Below are 12,156 nucleotides of genomic sequence, written 5' to 3' on the forward strand. Positions count from 1 at the left end.
CTCTCTTATTTGACAGAGGCACAAAAATTAAGAATAGTATTAATACGAAATGTCCACGAAACAGACTATTGTTTGGAAGACTGTGTTCATGTCCTTTATTTTTAGCGTCAAAGTGGCTTCGCATAAAGCTGTGGCCTTGAACATTTACAAAACGAACAAGAGTATTTTCGAAAGTGTTTAAGCGCATGAATACCGTGTTGTTTTTGAAAGGTTTTGCGTGAAATACTAAATGTCTTCCGTTATTCCGAAAACAGACATATAACTTTTTGATGTATAGTGGCTAACTTTCTGCTATGCCTTTCTGCAGTATCGCAGAAGGAACATCCAGCTCCTCGTTGCCTTATTACACGACCTCGTTCGAACTGACTGAGGTGTTGATAATGGCTTCTTTGTCGCCTTAAAGGAATTCTTAACTAACATCAACTCATCACATCCAATCACAAACGTAACTAATACTCACGATCAATACAGCATGTATTTAAAGCCAATCGATTTGTATCCTCTTATGCGACCGGTGCGAAATCTGAAGAGATACGTCTTTCAGTTGCAGGAACTCGCCTACCAATTTTCATTTATGCCGCACAACTACTTGCTGGTGTTGTGACTGTTTTTCTGTCCGTGTGTTTTCTCCGAATGCTTAGCTGAGTGGTAACGTGCTTGGGTAACATGCGCGGACCCGGGTTCGATTCCCGGCTGGGTTGGAGATATTCTCCGCCAGTGGACTGGGTGCTGTGTTGTCCTCATCATCATCTCATCATCACCGACGCGCAAATCACCCACTGTGGCGTCATCTGAAATAAGACTTGCGCCTGGCGGCCGATCGTCCCCGGACGGGGCCTCCCAGCCAACCAATGACACGATCGTTTCATTTCTTTTCTCCGAAATTGCTATTGACTGTAATAAATAAATTCGGCTGTTTTATTAAAGTGATCGGCATCCGTCCTGTTTGCTTCCTGCAAGAAACTTTGTTCCTTTTCTGCTATATTTTTACGAGAACGTACAATAGTAAACTCGTAATTTATTGCTTACTGCGTAGTGGGAGTCTCTCGGCGAAGTTTTATCCTTGTTGGCCGCAGATAAACTTTGTAAACATTTACGCAGTCATGACGACGGAACAACAGGAACTGCTGTATCTTAAGCTCAATACGTATTTTCTTATCAAACCATTGAGTATTAAACACAAATTTGTATTACATGCTGGAAGTTATATCGTCGTTTCTCTCGCCATTATCGAGACTTCTGACCGATATTACTTGGAAATAAGGAGGATGTCGAAGTACTGGTAATTGACGGCAGAGCCCTAAGGCCCACAAGGCTTCAGCCGTGACCTTCATGAAGGAACCTTCCAAGCATTCATCTGAATTGTTAAGGGGGACTTATGGGAAGAAACATAACGGCTATGGTCGGATGGAAATTCCAGATTTAGGTTTTCCGTGATTTTCCTAAATCGCCCAGGCAAATGCCGGGATAGTTGTTTTGAAAAGTCACGGCCGATTACCTCCCCCTCCCATTACCTTCCTCCGAGCTTGTGCTCCGTCTCCAGTGACCTCGATATCGACGCGACGTTAAACTCAATCTCTCATCCTTCCTTCGGATAAAGATTTTAACTCCTCTCCTACTAAAAACATGTCAAATATTGAACCGCCGCATTACTTCGTTCGATAAACCTACTTCAGTAACTTCCTTAAAATGACAACTTCTTCAATACGTTAGCTTCTCATCTGACTGGGACATATTCCATCCCATATGTGATGTAAAAATTTAAAAAAATATTTTCTCTGAAGCTCTAACATCGAACCTACTGTTATTGCGTTTCCACTACTCTTTTGTTTGATTTTACTCTTTCTCGTATCACGGATTTAATAACGGCACTGTAACCTTGAGGAGGATGGCTATGTTCCGTATACAATTTGTTGCGATAGAGCTATCACAATTTCGTTTAGAATAGTACACTTTCATGCGTTAATTTCATTTTCGTATCTTATTTCATAAACTAACCCCCTAGTTAGGGCAATAATCAACTTACAAACGATTACAGTGTTAATGGATCGGCTTCACTTATTGTAACATCGCATCCCTATAAGAACAGTGACACAACTCAAAAATCCAACTCTTGAGAAAAATAGACTTCCTGAATTCTATAAAACTGATACTGAAATAGTATATGCTTTCTTTAAATTTCAAGTGTTTTTGACAATGAATTCCATTATATTCTACACAACAGTCACTTCTCTTGCTTTCCCAAAAACGTTTTTGTTTTTGTTATGACCCGTAATGTTGCACTATTGCCACTTTTCCACTCATAGATACTTACCGTAATATAATACAGCATTCGAACATCCTCCAAAATTAGTGCTTAAGTTAGTATAACAAATTAAAAACAAGTTGAAATTGGTTTATGAGAAAAAAATAAAATGCAGTATTATAATTTACGAAAATTAATACAATTTGATGGAGAAAATATAAAAATGCAGTTAATGAAGCAGGCAAAAAGGAATACAAACGTCTCAAAAATGAGATCGACAGTAAGTGCAAAATGGCTAAGCAGGGATGGCTAGACGACAAATGTAAGGATGTAGAGGCTTATCTCACTAGGGGTAAGATAGATACTGCCTACAGGAAAATTAAAGAGACCTTTGGAGATAAGAGAACCACTTGTATGAACATCAAGAGCTCAGATGGAAACCCAGTTCTAAGCAAAGAAGGGAAAGCAGAAAGGTGGAAGGAGTATATGGAGGGTCTATACAAGGGCGATGTACTTGAGGACAATATTATGGAAATGGAAGAGGATGTAGATGAAGATGAAATGGGAGATACGATACTGCGTGAAGAGTTTGACAGCGCACTGAAAGACCTGAGTCGAAACAAGGCCCCCGGAGTAGACAACATTCCATTGGAACTACTGACGGCCTTGGGAGAGCCAGTCCTGACAAAACTCTACCATCTGGTGAGCAAGATGTATGAAACAGGCGAAATACCCTCAGACTTCAAGAAGAATATAATAATTCCAATCCCAAAGAAAGCAGGTGTTGACAGATGTGAAAATTACCGAACAATCGGTTTAATAAGCCACAGCTGCAAAATAGTAACACGAATTCTTTACAGACGAATGGAAAAACTAGTAGAAGCCGACCTCGGGGAAGATCAGTTTGGATTCCGTAGAAATACTGGAACACGTGAGGCAATACTGACCTTACGACTTATCCTGGAAGAAAGATTAAAGAAAGGCAAACCTACGTTTCTAGTATTTGTAGACTTAGAGAAAGCTTTTGACAGTGTTGACTGGAATATTCTCTTTCAGATTCTGAAGGTGGCAGGGGTAAAATACAGGGAGCGAAAGGCTATTTACAATTTGTACAGAAACCAGATGGCAGTTATAAGAGTCGAGGGACATGAAAGGGAAGCAGTGGTTGGGAAGGGAGTGAGACAGGGTTGTAGCCTCTCCCCGATGTTATTCAATCTGTATATTGAGCAAGCAGTAAAGGAAACAAAAGAAAAATTCGGAGTAGGTATTAAAATCCATGGAGAAGAAATAAAAACCTTGAGGTTCGCCGATGACATTGTAATTCTGTCAGAGACAGCAAAGGACCTGGAAGAGCAGTTGAACGGAATGGACAGTGTCTTGAAAGGAGGATATAAGATGAACATCAACAAAAGCAAAACTAGGATAATGGAATGTAGTCGAATTAAGTCGGGTGATGCTGAGGGAATTAGATTAGGAAATGAGACACTTAAAGTAGTAAAGGAGTTTTGCTATTTGGGGAGCAAAATAACTGATGATGGTCGAAGTAGAGAGGATATAAAATGTAGACTGGCAATGGCAAGGAAAGCGTTTCTGAAGAAGAGAAATTTGTTAACATCGAGTATAGATTTAAGTGTCAGGAAGTCATTTCTGAAAGTATTTGTATGGAGTGTAGCCATGTATGGAAGTGAAAAATGGACGGTAAATAGTTTGGACAAGAAGAGAATAGAAGCTTTCGAAATGTGGTGCTACAGAAGAATGCTGAAGATTAGATGGGTAGATCACATAACTAATGAGGAAGTATTGAATAGGATTGGGGAGAAGAGAAGTTTGTGGCACAACTTGACCAGAAGAAGGGATCGGTTGGTAGGACATGTTCTGAGGCATCAAGGGATCACCAATTTAATATTGGAGGGCAGCGTGGAGGGTAAAAATCGTAGGGGGAGACCAAGAGATGAATACACTAAGCATAATTAGAAGGATTAAGGCTGCGGTAGGTACTGGGAGATGAAGAAGCTTGCACAGGATAGAGTAGCATGGAGAGCTGCATCAAACCAGTCTCAGGACTGAAGACCACAACAACAACAACAATACAATTTGATAAGGGACATCAATTAGGTACAATTTCAATAACACAATTTATGAACATATAAAATCTTATGTAATATAGGAACTATTTTCGCCGAGAAAAGGAATTCAGTATGAACTTTCTGTATGGCAGAAATTGCCATTTCTTTCTTGTCAGCATGCATGCATGTCTGAAGGAAATAGTAATGTAAGATACAGACACTGTACAAACACAGACTTTATAATAATCAGTGATATTAAGAATTACTTTCAACTTATCGCTCTTTTTGAATGACCCATGCACACCTGCCAGTAGCAACTCTGTAGCGACACTGTCCTTGCCATGGAGAATCTTCGTGATAGTGTAGCCTACAAGAAACCTGACACAACTGCCCCGAAGTGGACAAATTGCGACATGCAGACGTGACATTTTTCGTGCGCGTGGGTGTACTTCACACGTATTTTTCACTGACATAAACTAAAAACTGACGATTTTTGACTTACTTGTGTCACTTTTCTTGCCGGGGTGCGATATGTACTCCACATCAAGAAGTGTCTTATGGCCAGAAACCAGACACTGAAAATAAAGTACATGAGTGACTGCTCCATCAAAAAACATGGGAACAATAATTCTGCGAAATTTTTTCTTGTGCTCCTAGCCACTGAATGTGAGGTATAATTCAATACGAACGAAAAACATACGGTAAATACATACAATAAGTAAATATAAACAACATCTTTGTTAGAACGTGTTGCATCTTCACACCAACAACAGCTGTACTTCCTACTAGCTGGATATGACATATCTGTCGTATTTGTATCCCAGTCAACATAAAAAGACATTTTTTAAATTTGCCATCAATAGGATATCTAACTTCCACTGCCAGCTACCGAGCACAAAACAGAACTTGAGATTATCAGCTATATTACAAAAACGAACAACTATGCTGAAGATTATGTTTGTAACATTTACAACAAAATAGTAAAGACATGAGAACAGAAAGGGACAAATTTTGACTAATAAACATAATGACTGTAATAAGAAGTTCACCACGTTGCCCTATTATGGCAGTATGAGTGCAACGATAGCACCTACTTTGAAACAACAAAATGTTGTCATTTCTTCTTCAGTTGAAAGTAAACTTGGCCATTTGTTAGCTAATAATATACGTAAATTAATTTTGTCCATGAATCATGAGTACACAACTTATAATGCTCAGATTGCAATACCTGTAACGTGAGGCAAACTGGGAGAAAGCTTGAGATTAGATTTCGTGAGCATGTGGCATTAGAGAGGAGGGATATAGCTGAAAAACCCAATTTTGCTGCTCATCTTGTTCATACTGGCATTGTGCTAATGATTTGACCTTCTAACTCATGCTGCTGCATGGTGGGGATAAGAGCAGATTTATGGATCTCCTTGAGGAAATGGAGATACTTAGAAATCAGAGATGCCATCTTATTCAATGAGCAGATAGCTATGAGAAACGCCCAGTTTTGAGAGCTTTCCGAAAGTCACCTAATTAACAAAAATAAGGGATTTTCAGAGGTCCAAAAAAGACACACAACACCTCGCATGCGGCTCTATTAGTGCTGTGCGATGGCAAATTGAGAACGAAATTCACACCTCGCAAATCAAACCATTTTTCCAGTAGCCACCGACCGTGCATGTATCTGTATTATTGTTGACAGCAAACCAAGGCATAATTGGCTCAATAATAAACAGTCGTAGGTATTTATAGCCAATTTGTACGTTGCACTACCTTGGTTCAGACTTGACAAGCATATAAGTTACTTTTCGCAATATAGGCTAAGCTGGAAGAGACAATTTTGTATTCGGCGTGCGATATATGTACGTAATATATACCTGGTTTTTTAAATATTTGTATTCATTTTAGTTTGTATTCAAAAACATATGTTAATAGTATTTCATTTTGCGCCATGTGTATGTGGATTCTTCCTTCTGGTTTTAACGTAATTGCTGGATGTATTTTAGTATTTCACGACTGTAGTTTTATGTAAGGATATTACATTTTATTTTTTAAGTAATATTTAAAAAAGGGTAGAATACAAATAACTGTAATAAAGATGACGCTATTTATTACAGACGTCACATAACGAGGTATGCGGCATGGAAATGTAAGCATCAACCTCAGCTTAACTGTTCGTTGTTTGTAATTTCAAGTGGTAACCAGTGCGATTTTATTTACGATGAGTCGTCATAACTTTGATACAATGTGGAAGCAAATTTACGGTTTACAAGGTGAAGTACTTGTGATCTTGTTTTAATTTATAATTTAGTGCCTGATTCTCATTGTCTTATTTTGTTCGTGCAGCACTGAAGATAGCTGCACAGGAGTTGAAATCTATCTGCAATGAATAGATTCAAAATTTTCGACCGGTGTTACACTTCTTCCTATTTTGGGCATACGCAAAGATGTTTTCATCGTCCGTAACTGAGTAGTCAACGCGTTCAATTGCCAAGTGGAGGACACGGGTTCACTGCCCGGTACTGCCAGAGATTTTTCCTTTGTGGGAGGACTGGAACTGGCTGCTGAGGAGCTACTCGAATGAGAAGTAGCGGATCGAAGGTCTGGAAACCCGACAACGGCCGCCGGAGTTGTGTGCTGACCTCATGCGCCTCCACACCGGACCCGACTGACGCCATTTGGCAGAGGACCGTCAGCGCGCAGATCTATGGGCCCGATCGTGGAGTTTAGTTTTTCCTCTATTCACAGAAATGTTAATGTGAGTGTCAAGCTGGCACGTAGCCAGTGGGGCAAAGCTACAAGACGTCCCGACTGCTTCCTCTTCTGTGCGCGCCTCGACAGAATGATACAGTCCGATTGACAGACATTATAGAAGCTCACCTTGTGCCCAATCTGGTTGTTGCTTCCGTCGCCTAATTATTCCCTCTTCGGTTACGCAGCCAGTTCATCGGTATCAGTCTCGAACCACTCTACAGGCTGAAAATAACGAACAATAAACGGGCTTTTGGGCTACACGAGTACTCGTGATGCAGTCAACTCTTGAGTATTGCCTAAGTAATGCTTGATAGACTATATCGCTTTTAACACGCTAATTCGTATTACAAAGTCCTTCGCAATACTGCTTTTGAAACACATGACGAGAGGAATTCAGAGGAGCAATGGATCACAAAGCAGGGTACTTCCAACTTATTTTTAACATACGAACTTTGTAGTATATACAATGCCCGAAAAAAACGTGAAGCTCCCAGAAGATACGGTCCGATATCAATGCAACTTCGTACACATGCACTCCATCACCGGGTATGTAAATGATTAGAGCTGTAATTCTTTGTTACAGGTAGAACGGCCGTCCCAGTCAGTTAGTTGCGCACGTGTCTATTGTTGTTGCCAGGCCTGGTAGGGTTTAGTATATAAGGAGCGTGGACAGCTTCAGACGTTTAGTGATTACTATGAAGGACAAAGAAGAAATAAAAATTTTGAGGTTCGCCGATGACATTGTAATTCTGACAGAGACTGAAAAGGACTTGGAAGAGCAGTTGAACGGAATGGACAGTGTCTTGAAAGGAGGATATAAGATGAACATCAACAAAAGCAAAACGACAATAATGGAATCTAAATGAATTAAGTCGGGTGATGCTGAGGGAATTAGATTAGGAAATGAGACACTTAAAGTAGTAAAGGAGTTTTGCTATTTGGGGAGCAAAATAACTGATGATGGTCGAAGTAGAGAGGAAAAAAAAATGTAGACTGGTAATGGCAAGGAAAGCGTTTCTGAAGAAGAGAAATTTGTTAACATCGAGTATTGATTTAAGTGTCAGGAAGTCGTTTCTGAAAGTATTTGTATGGAGTGTAGCCATGTATGGAAGTGAAACATGGACGATAAATAGTTTGGACAAGAAGAGAATAGAAGCTTTCGAAATGTGGTGCTACAGAAGAATGCTGAAGATTATATGGGTAGATCACATAACTAATGAGGAGGTATTGAATAGAATTGGGGAGAAGAGGAGTTTGTGGCACAACTTGACTAGAAGAAGGGATCAGTTGGTAGGACATGTTCTGAGGCACCAAGGGATCACCAATTTAGTACAGGAGGGCAGCATGGAGGGTAAAAATCATAGAGGGAGACCAAGAGATGAATACACTAAGCATATTTAGAAGGATCAAGGCTGCAGTAGGTACTGGGAGATGAAGAGGCTTGCACAGGATAGAGTAGCATGGAGAGCTGCATCAAACCAGTCTCACGACTGAAGACCACAACAACATGAAGGACAAGGAGATGCTGCGTACGCGTGTGAGACAGCGTTGTCAGTAGCTGACAGAGTTTGAAAAGTCACAGGGTTATACAAATGATACAACGACATACGCAACGCAGAGATACACAATATATATATATATATAGCGGAAGTGGTCCTTGATATTCTTGATAATGGCACTGGTGCTGACGAGCTCGTCCCACACTTGTTGTTTCGGAGACAGTTCTGGGGATCTTTCTGGCCAAGGGAGTACTTCAACATCACGCAGACAATTCATAGAAACACGTATCGTGTGTGAACGAGCGTTGTCCTGTTGTAAAATATCACCACGATACTGTCGGGTCAGAGACAACACCTGAGGACGCAGCATATCTGTGGTGTAGCGGTCCACAGAGTTCCCTCAGTTACTACCAGCCGTGATCTGAAGTCATACTCAATGTCTCCACAAACCATGATGGTGCCTGCAGTAACACTCGTGTGCCTCTCCAAAATACTGGAAGAACGGCACCTCTCCCCAGGTCGCCGTATACTCGCCGACGACGGTCATCCGGGGTAGTGCTGAACCGCAGTCCATTGCTGAACACAATGTGACGCTTTCATCAGCAGATCATGCTTCCCGGTCACGCCACGGCGATGGCCGTGGGTCTCGGTTTGGCCGGCTCGTCGAATCGTGCAGTATTCAGATTTGTGGGAGATTTGTGGGACATAAGGCCGTGACACTGGCCCTATGTTCGACTGCATGGGAACCTGAGGACGGCCATACTCGTCATAAAGGTTCCAGTCGACCACGTCTGACCATCCCAAGGAAGGATTACCGTATTGCACACCGAGCACATCCTAACGGCTTCACACCTGCGCCTGCATTCTGAGAACTAGAAACGGACTGCTTGGGACATTCTGTGTCATTCTGCACCATTGGTCGACTATCAGCAGCCGGATCAGGGAATTACCGTCTCATGTCACTGACACCACTACACAAATGGCTGAGTTTGGAGCGGTAGCGTGACCGGGAAGCATGGACTGCTGACGATTGTGACGGAAAATAAAAGGACGACAGCTGCAGAAGTCACTGCAGAACTGAATGTCACACCCACCAACCCTGTTAGCGGCGAACCAAAACGAGGTGACCTCCATAACCTGGGAATTTCAGGGCAAACTGGAATTCCAAAAACTACTCATCAGTAACGCAAATTCCCAATATGAAAACGAGGTGCCGAAGCCATAAAACCTTGACTACGGAGCAATGGAAGAATCTCATATGGGCGCATGAGTCTTGTTTCACACCAACTTCTGGCCGAGTTTACGTCCCAAGAGAGAAACGGGGTGGGGGGGGGGGGGGTTTGGTGATGATTTGGACAGCCGTATCATGGTATCTCATGGGCCACTTGGCTACTCCACTAAGTAGCACTACTACCAAGGATTACGTAACCTCTTTGACTGATCAGATACATCCCATAGTACTATGTTTGTTCCCCAAAAGAAATTATGTGTTCCAAGTCGACAGAGACCCTGTTCACGCAGCTTTCATTGTCCAGGAATGGTTGTGCGAGCACGAGGATGAGTTGTCGCATCTCCACTGACCACTACAGACACAAGACCCCAACATTACTGAGCCTTTGTGGTCTACTTCGGAGAGAAGGGTACGTGAACGCTATCCACCTCCAACATCGTTATCTGAACTTGTTGCTATTTTGCGGGAAGAATGATATAAGAGGCCTTTGAAAACTATACAGTGCCAGTATTTATTCGCTCTGAGACGACAGGAAACTGTTCTGAATGCCAGCGGCTTTCTTACATCGTATTAGGCAAGTTATTGCGTTGTGTCAACACCTGCATCTGTGTGTGTGTGTGTGTGTGTGTGTGTGTGTGTGTGTGTGTGTGTGTGTGTGTGCTTCACGCATGTTGGTGTTAATAACGATCATCCTCCTTTACCTTCTCTGCATTACTGCAGATGACGTGTCACTGAGCACATTTGTACTGTGCATGCAGTACACGTGAGGCGCCTAGTTGTTTCCACTGCACAGTGTGGAATACGAAGGTTCTGTTATAGTTCACTAACCTGCTATCTTCAAGTTGATGTCCCCATCCCCAGCGCAGAAAACAGCACGCAGGTCGTAGGTTCTGTATCTTGAGGCTGAAACTGACTTTTAGCGAGGTTCTATTCGGAAATAATGTATCACTTCTTTGGGGTGCCACTCGCGTATTTTAATACAGTCACACGAGAAGACTACATGATCTTAATAAAACACCTTCTGATACAGCAAAGTACATGATCAAACACAATGTTTACGAAAATGTATCTTTACACTATTTGTGGCACGTGTCTGTGCCTCATGACTACCAGAGTGAATCTTTTAATACCGAATACTGGCAAACACATCCTGCCACTGTACGTCTCGAGTGCCTAATCCAGAGTGACTAACAAGAACTTAAATAAAAATTGGAAACACATCCTATGACAGACAACATGTCTGTTCTTCTCGATTGCCTAATCCAGAGTGACGAACAGGAACTTAAATGAAAATTGGAAACACATCCTACGACAGACAACATGTCTGTTCTTCTCGACTGCCTAATCCAGAATGACGAACAGCCCGAAACACTTCGCGCGCCATACCAGAAAAGGCGTGACCCGAGCGCTTCCGAAGTGCTTCGTCTGCAATTTCGTCAGTCTTTTGTTTTTGATTTAAATTTTTTTAATAATTCTAAAATGACTGTTTATTTAAGTTCTTATCATTCTAATTTTTTTGTCTTTATGGTCTTAATTTTGATGATTATGCTTTATTGTTCATTTGCTAGATTGAGTCTTCTTTCTCTTTATATATATATATTTTTTTTTTTTTTTTGAGGCTAGACTGATTGATAGTCAGCTTTTGAGAGATATTTACATTAAAAAGTGAAGTCTTCCAATGATTAGTTTGACTAATAATAATAACTATACTTTAACGTTTTGGCGCCCTTGCTCCGAACACAGCAGCCAATCACAGAGCAGTAGCATTATGCAGGCGGTCTTTCTCACGGGAATGGTACCGAATCTAACATCTGTCACAGGTACCTCACACCACATTTCGTCATCTATATACTTCTTGCATCTCCACTGCTCTGGGAGCAGCTTCTTGGAGCCTAATATGATGGCTGACTAAATCAGAAATATTACACAATAGCATTCGTGATGTATTCAGCTCAAGGACACGCGGTGACTGTGGTAGCAATTTCTTCCTTTGTCTGATAGTGGATGGTACAGTAAAGAACCAACATGTTTTGACATTAATTATTTGTTGTCATCCATTAACAAGTGATAAGCTGTATGCGCAGAATAGACGCACACATACATATATATATAGCAGATGAAAAGGAGATGAAATCTGAAGCGCTATGGCAAAGTTGACCTATCGCGTGCCGCAAACTAGGCTATTGTCTGCGAAAATATTTATTCTTCAAGATACAGTTGTATATCTTAGTATCATTTGGCAAGCTTCAGCTACAACGGTTGACAGTGAGACTGGTTCGACAAAGCTATATCGCTATTGCCGAACCCCACAAACCAGAGCTGAAGGTGCGAAGCCCCTAGAGAAGTAGCGTTACCTGCGTGTAGATTAGGGAC

The 12,156-nt window shown here is 41.4% G+C and overlaps 1 protein-coding gene across 1 annotated transcript in view; it reads left to right on the top strand.

Annotated features, from left to right (window-relative positions):
- The window catches only part of LOC126146686 (pH-sensitive chloride channel 2-like), a 289,984-nt gene that overhangs the window by 18,824 nt on the left and 259,004 nt on the right, over positions 1-12,156 (top strand). The gene's annotated exons all lie outside the window — the stretch shown is intronic.

Source organism: Schistocerca cancellata, chromosome 2 (assembly GCF_023864275.1).
Source record: "Schistocerca cancellata isolate TAMUIC-IGC-003103 chromosome 2, iqSchCanc2.1, whole genome shotgun sequence".
NCBI lineage: Eukaryota > Metazoa > Arthropoda > Insecta > Orthoptera > Acrididae > Schistocerca > Schistocerca cancellata.